Genomic DNA, 11,178 nt, shown 5'->3' with positions numbered 1-11,178 from the left:
ATTCAAGACTGATAAGGTTTTAGGAAAAGAACTCTAAGCTTCAGACGTGACTTTGAGGCCGACTTAACGTCATATTAACGTGGTAGTGGGCGATTATTTAATTTCTCTCTCTTAGCGCGAAACGCCGCAAACGCGCCTAGACTCGAGATGGATTTCTATCCCAGCTTATATCTCATGAAAGCAAAGGTTTATATAAGCATTCTGTGGCGCAGTTCTAGCGTACCGGGTTTCCAAACCGTAGCGTTGACGTTGGAGCGTTCGAGTCCCGTTGGGGATTTGGAAATTTACGAAATAAAATAATATGAAGCTTAGCTACCCTAGGTCCATCTGTTAGCGTTTTAGAGCATTATTTATGAATTATGAATAAATTTGAATAAATTAACGCGAAAAGGCGGGGTTAAGACGCCCAACCAGCCGTAACATAGGATATAATGGGGGAAAAAAGGGGGTAATATAGGGGGGAAAGGCACTAAAAAAAGGGGGAAATGGGGGGGAAAGGGGGAAAAAGTGGGGGTGAAAGGGGTAAAAGGGGGGTAGTAAATCTTCGGTATAAATGCATTAGTTTTTAGCCATCAATAGATGGCGCTAAAAACTAAAAATAATATATTAGATTTCAGGGTCGAATAGTTCGCGAGGGCAGGGGAGAGGGGAAGGAAACTTAATCCATTTAGGGCTTAGCTACGATTCCAACAACATGAAGATGAAAAAAAATCGTCTGCTTTCAGTCTGATTTAAGAGGATATCGGACAATTTAGATGGGGAGCTGCAGGATTTTGATGCCTTCCTTCAGGACGCAAAATTATCAAGGGCCTTACAGTAAACGACTCCAGTGCCCTTTAACAAGAATTTCTAGGACCTTCGAAGGAAAATAATGTAATAAAATACAAAAAGTACGATATGGAAGTCGTTGGTAAAGTATTTCCGTTACCCTAGCAATTCTAACAAACATCCTATGGGGGTTATGTGGCCCCAACCATTTTTACTCTCTGGTATTGGGGGTAAATGTTGTGTTATGGGAATTGAAATTGAGCTATAGGAAAAGAAGAAGAAAAAGTATTTTGGATTGGTGTATACATATTGATTCATTGGCCAATTGTGAGAAAGCAAGGCAGGGCGTCTATTGGAGCTCCATTTTTGGCAAAGTGTACTGTACTATATCAAGAAGCGATATCTAGTTTACTAGGGAGAAGGTATAAATTCGCCCCACATTTCCAGCTTTATCTCCAGTCTAAACGTAGGTCCGGAGTTAATTCCCGCCGCCTCTAACTTACAACCAGCATCTCATTGGCTCTTGAAAACTCACGTCAGCGCGTCGACGCGAATGACGAAAATTACTTTGTATTTTCCGACTGAGGAGAGGCGAAATAGGCGGGCCTCCTTGTACGTCCCCCCCTTGTATTTTGAAAGGGGGACTGGGACTATGGCGCGGGAATACAAAGGCATCTTATACCTTCTCCCTTACAAACTAGATATCGCTTCCTCACCATATATATAGGATGTTTCTGAAAGTTCTGTTAGAAATTAAGGGGGATGTTTTTTTGGACGAACGATTTCGAGTCGAAAATTTAATTTCAATCTCCATTTTCACCCTAAGGGTCACCGTTTTCGAGTTATGATTTGAGTGTTTTATGGATGATCCCCTTAAATTTAATTAAAAAATTTATTTAGACAATGATTTCTAATTTAATTAAGGGGCTATCCGTAAAACCCTCCAAACATAACACCAAAACGGGATAATCAGACGGCTAAAATGTTATAGAAGTTGATAGAACATTTCGACCCAAAATTGTTCGCCCAAAGAACATCCCTCTTAATTTCTTACAGACGTTTCAGAAACACTTTATAATATGAACTTCGGATGAGAAAAAAAGACCCGAAGTTAAACGCAACATAACATAACGTAACGTAACAGATCACGGAGCTTAGAGGAAATAAAATGGGGAATAAGAAGAAGCCACACCCACTTCCGGAAGGATGTTATGATACTTTCTATAACCTGGTAAACCTTTAGGATAAACCGAAGAATTTATGGGTGCTCTAGTTTATAAATGATGTTGGGTAGGAGCATTGAGATCTGTTTCGGAAGGAAAAACCGAATGAAAAGATGCCACCACAGCTAAGCCTTACCCTAACCCCAGATAAAAATGTTTATTTACAATACCAACCCAGGAAAGGAGGGAAAACGAGAGAGATATTTTCGGATGTCATAGCGTAAACACATTTTGCCGCTGTTCCTCGATGATATCCCTTAATTTGTTTGTATAAATATACAAAATTTCAAATGACTGTTGGGGCGTCAATGGGATAACCCGGGCTAGAATATTTTTCTGTTTTAATCAAAAGAGCATATAAAATAATGAATATATCAATTGGAACCATGTTTCTATCAAGAACTGATATCTAGTTTATTAGGGAAAAGGTATAAGATGCCTAAGTATTCGCACGCCATAGTCCCAGTCCCCATTTCAAAATACAAGGGGGGACGTAAAATGAGGCCGGGCTATTTCGCCTCTCCTCAGTCGGAAAATACGTAATTTTCGTCATTCGCGTCGCGCTGACGTGAGTTTTCAAGAGCCAATGAGATGCTGGTTGTAATTTAGAGGCGGCGGGGATTAACTCCGGACAGGCTACGTTTGGACTGGAGATAAAGCTGGAAATGAGGCGAATTTACACCTTCTCCCTAATAAACTAGATATCACTTCTTGTTTCTATCTACAAAATCAAAAAAGATATACTGTAATCTCAGATTAATAACCCCCTGGATATGAAAGGAAATAGGGAGGCATACTTGAATAGGCCATCGGTATCTCTAGCGCCCCTATAGTCAAAACTTGGAAAAAAGTTACCCCAAACAGACTCAGTAAGCGCGTGACCGCGTTTGCTACTCCATGCTTTTTTAAGCCTCGGCTACTTTTTATCCGCGGTTCCCGGTACTTTTTTTCTTCTCATCCCGGTACCTGGTCCGGAGGTTTTGGTCAATAAATTAGGTGGGTTTTTGTTTTTTTATTTATGTAAAAATTAGATTAAACTAGAAATTTGATAAATCAAATGACAGAAAAGCAATAATGGTTTTCGAAGACACAAAAAAAAACCGTTTACGTTTACTAGGCCTAGCCGGTACAAGCGTATAATTCAAACTGCGTCGTCTGCATGGGGTGACAAAGTTCTACGTTTTGCCGTCTGAGGGCGCCACATGGCGATACTATTTGAAAACACCCGGTTCTGCCTGCCTTTCATATCCAGGGGTTATTAATCTGAGCTGTAATTAAGATTCCGTAATGGACACTACGAGTTAGGCTTTCCCGCGAAGTACTCCCATTGGACGAACACGTCAGGTGGTACTAGGCGTCCAATAGGGGTACTTCCCAGTGCTTCACGGAGTAGCCTAACGCGTAGTGTCCATTACGGAAACTAAACTGCTAGTATCTTCATTAATATTGTAGATAGAAACAAGGTTCCAATTGATAAATTCATTATTTTATATGCTCTTTCCATTTGTAAAAGAAGAAAATCGTATTTCGGGGTTATTAAACTCACAACGTTCATGATACTCGGTGCTATTACTCCAAGGACTGTCTAGTTTACTGGTTTTATTCAATCTAAATTATAAAAGAAGTTACTTTCACTAGGGAATACATATATTTACCAATCAACTTAACCTCGACATTTCCGCAACCATTTTTAAAAATCCTCCTCAACTTCAAAAATAACAAGCCCCAGGGAGGAGTCTATTTACCCAGAAAACAAGAAAAAAGGGGTAAAAATTCTATATATTTTAAAAGAGAGCCAAAAATTTGATGTTTTCGCCATTTCAGTTGCCTTTCAAATAAATTAACCGGAAGTTATGTGTCAGCTCCAAAGCCTGATACCCTTAGGCGTGAGAGTAACTTCTAAATTAATTTATTTCTGACGAAATGCGAGGAAATCCAATTAAATTTTGAGAAAATCCCCTTCAGGCGATGGTATAGAATATTAATTCAATACCTGGGAACTTGAACTCGTTGTTGACATAAATATAAACATATATTTTTACGTTTGAGTTTAAATTACTTGTCATTAATTGAATTAGAAAAGTTTTATTTGGTAATGTCGAAAATAAGAATCATAAATTGGGCACGAATAATCAGTATGGTCATGTGTGTTTTTTTAGCTAAGCCTTTTTTTTTCTAACCAAGGCTTAACGGAATGATTTAAACCAATTTTTTTTTAAATTTTACTAATTAATATCGCAATCTGAATCACATATTACGTACATGACGTAATTAAATTAAAAATATTTACGATTGTCGTATTAGTAATTTAGAAACCAAGGCTTAAAACAGTTCTATCGATTATCGTATACATATAATTACTTTTTTAGATAAACCTAAGCTTAATGGAATGATTTAAACATTGATTTTCTTTAAAATTTTACTAATTAAAATCCCAATTTTAATCGATTGTATACCAAAATCCCCCCAGCCAAAATCCCCCCGGCCAAAATCTCCCCAAATCATAAGTAACGGACAAAATCCCCCCAATGTAGGACAAAATCCCCCAAACATTATAACAAGACAAAATCCCCCCAAATCAATATAACAAGACAAAATCCCCCCAAATCATTATAACAGGACAAAATCCCCCCAAATCATTATAACAAGACAAAATCCCCCTAATAATTATAACAAGACGTAACATTGTTAAATGATTTATAAAATATTACTAGCCTAACCAAACCTAACCTAACATAACAGTAACGTTTTGGAAAAGGCGTAACATTGTTAAATGATTTGTAAAATACTACTAACCTAACATAACAGTAATGTTTTGGAAAAGGCATATTATTTGATAAGTCAATGATGCTAAACATTTATATTTTGGAAAAGGCCTAACATTGTTAAATGATTTATAAAATATTATTTGAGAAGTCGGTAGGATTTCGGTATGAGGTCAAAAATCATTTTAGAGCAAAATCAAGCACACCATTCGATAGAGCGTAAAATTTAGATCTAAAATATTCCCCGCTTTTTTCAAATTTCCAAAAAAAAAACCAAAAACATTTTTTGCAGTATAGGTGAACAAGGTCAAAAACAGTGTGGAAAACATCAGAGGGCCAATAATTTGGCACCTTTTCCAACCTAACCTAACCTAACCTAACCTAACCTAACCTGACCTAACCAAACCTAACTAAACCTAACCTAACCTAACCCAACCCAACGTAACCCAACCTAACCTAACCTAACCTAACCCAACCTAACCCAACCTAACCCAACCTAACCTAACCTAACCTAACCTAACCTAACCTGACCTGACCCAACCCAACCCAACCTAACCTAACCTAACCTAACCCAACCTAACCTAACCTAACCTATTCGGCCTCTTAAGTGAAAATGAACCCTAACGTTAAACATCAATATTTTGGAAAAGGTGGCAATTCTTATGGGGGATAAGACTTTTTTTTTTTTTGGAAATTTGAAAAAAGCGGCGGCCATTTTAGATCTAAATTTTACGCTCTATCGAATGGTGTGCTTGATTTTGCTCTAAAATGATTTTTGACCTTATTCACTCATACCGAAATTGTACCGAGAACTCAATGAAGCATAACATCAATATTTTGGAAAAGGCGTAACGTTGTTAAATGATTTAAAAAAAAATTACTAACCTAACTTAACCAAACCTAACATAACAGTAATGTTTTGGAAAAGGCATATTATTGGGGAAGTCAATGAAGCTAAACATCAATATTTTAGAAAAGGCGTAACATTGTTAAATGATTTATAAAATATTACTAGCCTCACCAAACCTAACCTAACATAACAGTAACGTTTTGGAAAAGGCGTAACATTGTTAAATGATTTTTAAAATATTACTAACCTAACTTAACCAAACCTAACCTAACATAACAGTAATGATTTGGAAAAGGCATATTATTTGAGAAGTCAATGAAGCTAAACATCAAAATTTTGGAAAAGGCGTAACATTGTTAAATGATTTATAAAATATTACTAACCTAACCTAACCTATCCTAACCAAACCTAACCTATCCTAACCAAACCTAACCGTTAAATATCATTTGGAGGGATTTTGTCTTGTTTTAATTATTTGGGGGGATTTTGTCTTGTTATAATGATTTGGGGGATTTTGTCTTGATATAATGATTTGGGGGGATTTTGTCTTGTTATAATGATTTCGGGGGATTTTGTCCTACATTGGGGGGATTTTGTCCGTTACTTATGATTTGGGGGGATTTTGTCCGGGGGGATTTTGGCTGGGGGGATTTTGGGTCACACCCTTTTAATCGTGCTTGACTTATTTAAATTAAAAATAATTATGATTACCGTATTAATAACTAGTTAAGCCTAACTTTAGAAACCAAGGCTTATGACAGTCGTAGGAAAAAGAGCAAAAGAACAACAAACTAAAATTCTGCCAAGTTTTCTACATTTTTTATCGCTGAAACAAACTAAAGTCGTTGGGATAACGTAGCTTGGAATGGATATATAGCGTGACGGCTTTTAGCATAAACAAGCCCGGGATAAAACGGCTTTTATACGAGCAATTGAGCCTTGCCAGACGACGTCGGTTTTCCTAGGACCTCTCCTAATACCAGTAGGAAATAGAATTAACAAAAAGTGAAAGCTTCCCTTTGCTAAGCCTAAATTTGAACTCTTCAGCAACTTAGGCCTAAGAATTTGGCAAAATGTCGTCACACTATATCGTTTTCCCAGGAACTCTCCTAATACCAATAGCAAACAGAATTAACAAAAAGTGAAAGCTTCCCTTTGCTAAGCCTAAATTTGAACTCTTCAGCAAATTAGGCCTAAATTTTGGACAAAAAGTCGCCAGACTAGGCCGGTTTTTCTAAGAGCTCAGCCTCTACCACTACTAATAGCAAACAGAGTTAACAGAAAGTGAAAGCTTTCCCTTGCTAAGCCTAAATTTGAACTTTTCTGCAAATTAGGCCTAACAATATTTATCAACAAAAAGTCCCGTTTTCTCTTCAGTTAGCTTCTATCGACAAATCACCAATCTACATAAATATCACCACACGGTACCTTCTCCACTCTCCGACCAAAAACGTTCGTTCATCTTTGGAGTGGGCTTACTTTCTGTTATTTCAATCCACGTTTGATACACTACTCGTGCACTCCTTCAATTGATATCCCCCTTTATACCGTACAATTTGGAATGGGATGTTGATCAAATGACGTAAATAAAACCTTTCATCGTCAAAGAAACCTTAAGCCTTAGTCCTTTTATACACACATCCAGTAATGGACTTTAGTATCTAGGAAGTTAGGGATCTTAAGAATCGTGTATCCATAGCAATCTCGACTTTCTAAGGACCTTACGGACACAACTTTTATTCTTATTTCCCAAACAAAAATAAAATAAAATACCTCGGTTTTTCCGGGTTCTTTCGAATCTTTTCTCCCAATTTCGACAAGGATACTTTACGAAAACTAGTTAATGCACTATAGAAACCAACGAAGGGAAAAATACCATAGTATGGAAGAGAAACTACAATCTTGGAAGGTTTCATTCTATTCGAATAAATTTGTACTGACAACGAGACATCAAGAAGTGATATTTAGTTTATTAGGGAGAAGGTGTAAGACGCCTAAGTATTCGCGCGCCATAGTCCCAGTCCCCCTTTCAAAATACAAGGGGGGGGGGCGTAAAAGGAGGCCGGGCTATTTCGCCTCTCCTCAGTCGGAAAATACAAGTAATTTTCGTCATTCGCGTAGACGCGCTGACATGAGTTTTCAAGAACCAATGAGATGCTGGTTGTAATTTAGAGGCGGGGGTTAACTCCGGACCTACGTTTGGACTGGAGATAAAGCTAGAAATGTGGCGAATTTACACCTTCTCCCTAGAAAATTAGATATCACTTCTTGGAGACATTCTGAAGAAAAAATTGGGAAGTCGTTCTGTCCGATGTCTTCAGATACCTCATAGAAAGTTTGAAACGGCTTTTCACGAATTTTGCGCAACCCCTTTTGTCAAATAGACCCATATCCGACAAAGAAAATAAAACAGGTGACACTAGGATGGTTTTCGAGGCCAATCTACCAGTAACAATAACATGACCTCAAAAAACCTTCGGGGAAATAGTCCAGGGATTTATGACATTACCTTTTCTATCTGTCTGATCGAAAATATGCTCGAGAGGAAATGGCGGGAAATTAAACCTCTACCCTTTTCATTCCCATATATATCGGGGGATATCTTTACATCAGGGTCAGGGTTAGAAGAACGTGTGTGCGTGACGAAGTGACATTCAACGTCGAATGACGCGCGCGCGCTCATGCTCGAACGGTGTCCGGTCGGAAATGGCGGGAAAAAAAGAAAGTTATAAAGTACAGAAACGAAAGCGCGCGCTTTCTACGACGGACGACTTTAGCTCGTACGTGTGTAAATAAAGATGGAAATGACAAATAGATGCCGGAGCACAAGCTGAGCCCAGGTACATGGAAAATAGATTAAGGAATAGAAACTGCATGGCCCTCCCGGGTTAAGTAAATCACCAAAGTGACTGATAATGAACGTAACAAACGCAATAGACTCTGATGTTGGACCAAGAAGTACTATATATCGGGCCCACACCGCATTTATACCCGTTTTTGTTGTAAAATTTCTAATCATAACAAATGTTTGAACCACGCAATTAAAACCAAATTTCTTATATCGATTAAACTTAATTTCAAATTTCAATACAAAAATAATTTCTAATTTCTGGCCCTTTGTGGGTTTGAAAAAGTGTCGCGGATTGTGTATAAATGCAGTTTTTAGCCATATCGTAGTATACGATAGGCTCTTAGTTTGACCCGAGCCGTCGTAGTAGTAGTAGTAGTAGTAGTAGTGGCCGGGGTTGTCGCTTCGTTATCGTCAGATTTTAGCTTAAAAGGAACTTTATATTACCACAACCCACCCATAGGGGTTACTGGGCTCGGTTAGAGATTTAATTATAATTAAAATTTTTTCAGGTCAGACCCGGGAATCGAACCCGGGTCGCTGGCGTAGTAGACAAACATTCTAACCACTAAACCATTGAGACTTGATAGAAACTTCGAGTTTTTTATTATTTATTTTTATCTCTAAAATGTCGGGGTGATATGGGGTGGGTACCTCTTAATCTGTGGGGTCGGAAACTTTTGAATTTTTATCTGTGGGGTCGGATTCTTATGAATTTGTATGTTTGGGGTTTTTATATTTATTTTCTTTTTATGTATGTGCTAATTAAATAGATAACGATTTTTCTACCGCGCTCCTCATGTGTTTCAATCTCGTTCGGTAGCTATCGTCATCTATGTTATGTTTGACTGGAACGTTTTGGCGGTTAATTCAAATGTGGGTTTAGATAGAGCTAACATAGTGTTAAATGAGCGTTATGCGTTTGATCATTTTAGCATTGCTAAAGGTAATTCGAGGGGATAATCACTAAAATGCGTAATCACTATAACTAAACTTTCTCTTTCAAAAGTTTCTGGGCATAAGTCCTTGTTAGAAATTTATAAGATGCGATAAGTGTGCATCGGCATAAGTCTATGTTGTAAACTCATCGAGGGGATTATCACTAAAAACTATCTGTTCTTCGATTCGCCGGAATATTAGAATTACAGCATAAGTAAATTTATACGGTTATAATTTAATCACTGTTTAGAGTGGGGAATCGAGGGTATCGTTCCTTTCAACCGAATTCCCAATGGACCGAAATCCCATTCGACCGAAAATCCCGCAATGGTTTTAGATTTCCAGCCCAATGGCTATATTCCCGATGGACCGAAATCCCAATCGTCCGAATATGCCCCTAAAAATACATCAATATAACTTGAAACACTGTAGCCGTCAGCAATTCGGTGGTGTAGTGGATACGATGTTGGACTGCGAAGCGATAGGTTGTTGGTTCGAATCTCCGAAAGGTATGTTAATAATATTAAAAGTAAATATTTCGTGATACTAATTAAAACGCTCACTTTCATTCCTTTCAAGGCAAGAGATATATAGAATTAGTAAACAAATTGCGCTTAAAATGAAGTACAGTCTTAATGGTAGTTCCATCAATGTTTTTAAGTTTTAAATTAAAATTATAATATTTTGGTTTCGGGTGGGTTAGGTTAGGTTAGGTTAGGTAAGGTTAGGTTAGGTAAGGTTAGGTAAGGTAAGGTTAGGTAAGGTAAGGTTAGGTTAGGTTAGGTTAGGTTAGGTTTGGTTCCGATAATTCGTTGACACCTTTTCCAAAATATGCTCCTTTTAATTAGCTTTCACCTTTTCCAAAATATTCTCCCTTCAAATAGCTACCACCTTTTCCAAAACATTCTCCCTTTAATTAGCTGCCACCTTTTCGAAAAGATTTTCCTATTAATTAGCTGACACCTTTTCCAAAATATTCTCCTATTAATTAGCTGCAACCTTTTCCAAAACATTCTCCTACTAATTAGCTGCCACATTTTCCAAAACATTCTCCTATTAATTAGCTGCCACCTTTTCCAAAATATTCTCCCATTATTTAGCTGCAACCTTTTCCAAAACATTCTCCTACTAATTAGCTGCCACATTTTCCAAAACATTCTCCTACTAATTACTGCCACATTTTCCAAAATATTCTCCTTTTAATTAGCTGCCACATTTTCCAAAATATTCTCCTTTTAATTAGCTGCCACCTTTTCCAAAATATTCTCCTATTAATTAGCTGCCACCTTTTCCAAAATATTCTCCAATTAATTATCTGACATCTTTTCCAAAATATTTCTATTATTGCTAATAAATTGTTCGTGGTAAGAGGCGGGCTTTTAATACTCATATAAATAATCTTTTTACCTCCAAACAAGTTTGGGTTAGGTTAGGTTAGGTTAGGTTAGGTTTGGTTAGGTTAGGTTAGGTTTGGTTAGGTTAGGTTAGGTTTGGTTAGGTTAGGTTACGTTTGGTTAGGTTAGGTTAGGCTAGGGTAGGTGATGTTCGCCGTAATTAAAACGCTGTTAAAATAAGTGCAGTAATACATTTTCAACTCACATTTATTTTAACAATAATAAGTTGTGAAATTAAAAATATATTTAATGCAAAACCACACAGTATGTCTTCTTCCAGTTCAATAGAATTTCGGTCCAATGGGACTATAATAAAACCGCACCTTTGGCTACGTTCGGTCGAATGGGACACCGCAAAAAAAGCCGTTCTGTCGAATGGGAATTCGGTTCA

At 37.4% G+C, this 11,178-nt stretch overlaps 1 protein-coding gene across 1 annotated transcript in view; it reads left to right on the top strand.

The window, feature by feature from the left end:
* Window positions 1-2,536: 2,536 nt before the first annotated feature.
* Window positions 2,537-11,178, top strand: part of LOC149691880 (anti-lipopolysaccharide factor-like) — an 84,380-nt gene continuing 75,738 nt past the window's right edge. The window contains exon 1 of the mRNA XM_089869342.1: window positions 2,537-2,987. The gene's annotated coding sequence lies outside the window, so the exon portion shown is untranslated. The remainder of the gene's footprint in view (window positions 2,988-11,178) is intronic.

This window comes from Phalangium opilio, unplaced genomic scaffold (genome assembly GCF_054372755.1).
Source record: "Phalangium opilio isolate 3A_F unplaced genomic scaffold, DU_Popi_V2 ptg000025l_1, whole genome shotgun sequence".
Classification (NCBI taxonomy): Eukaryota; Metazoa; Arthropoda; class Arachnida; order Opiliones; family Phalangiidae; genus Phalangium; species Phalangium opilio.
The sequence above is the reverse complement of the archived record's forward strand: the minus strand, read 5'-3'. Positions and strand labels throughout refer to the sequence as shown.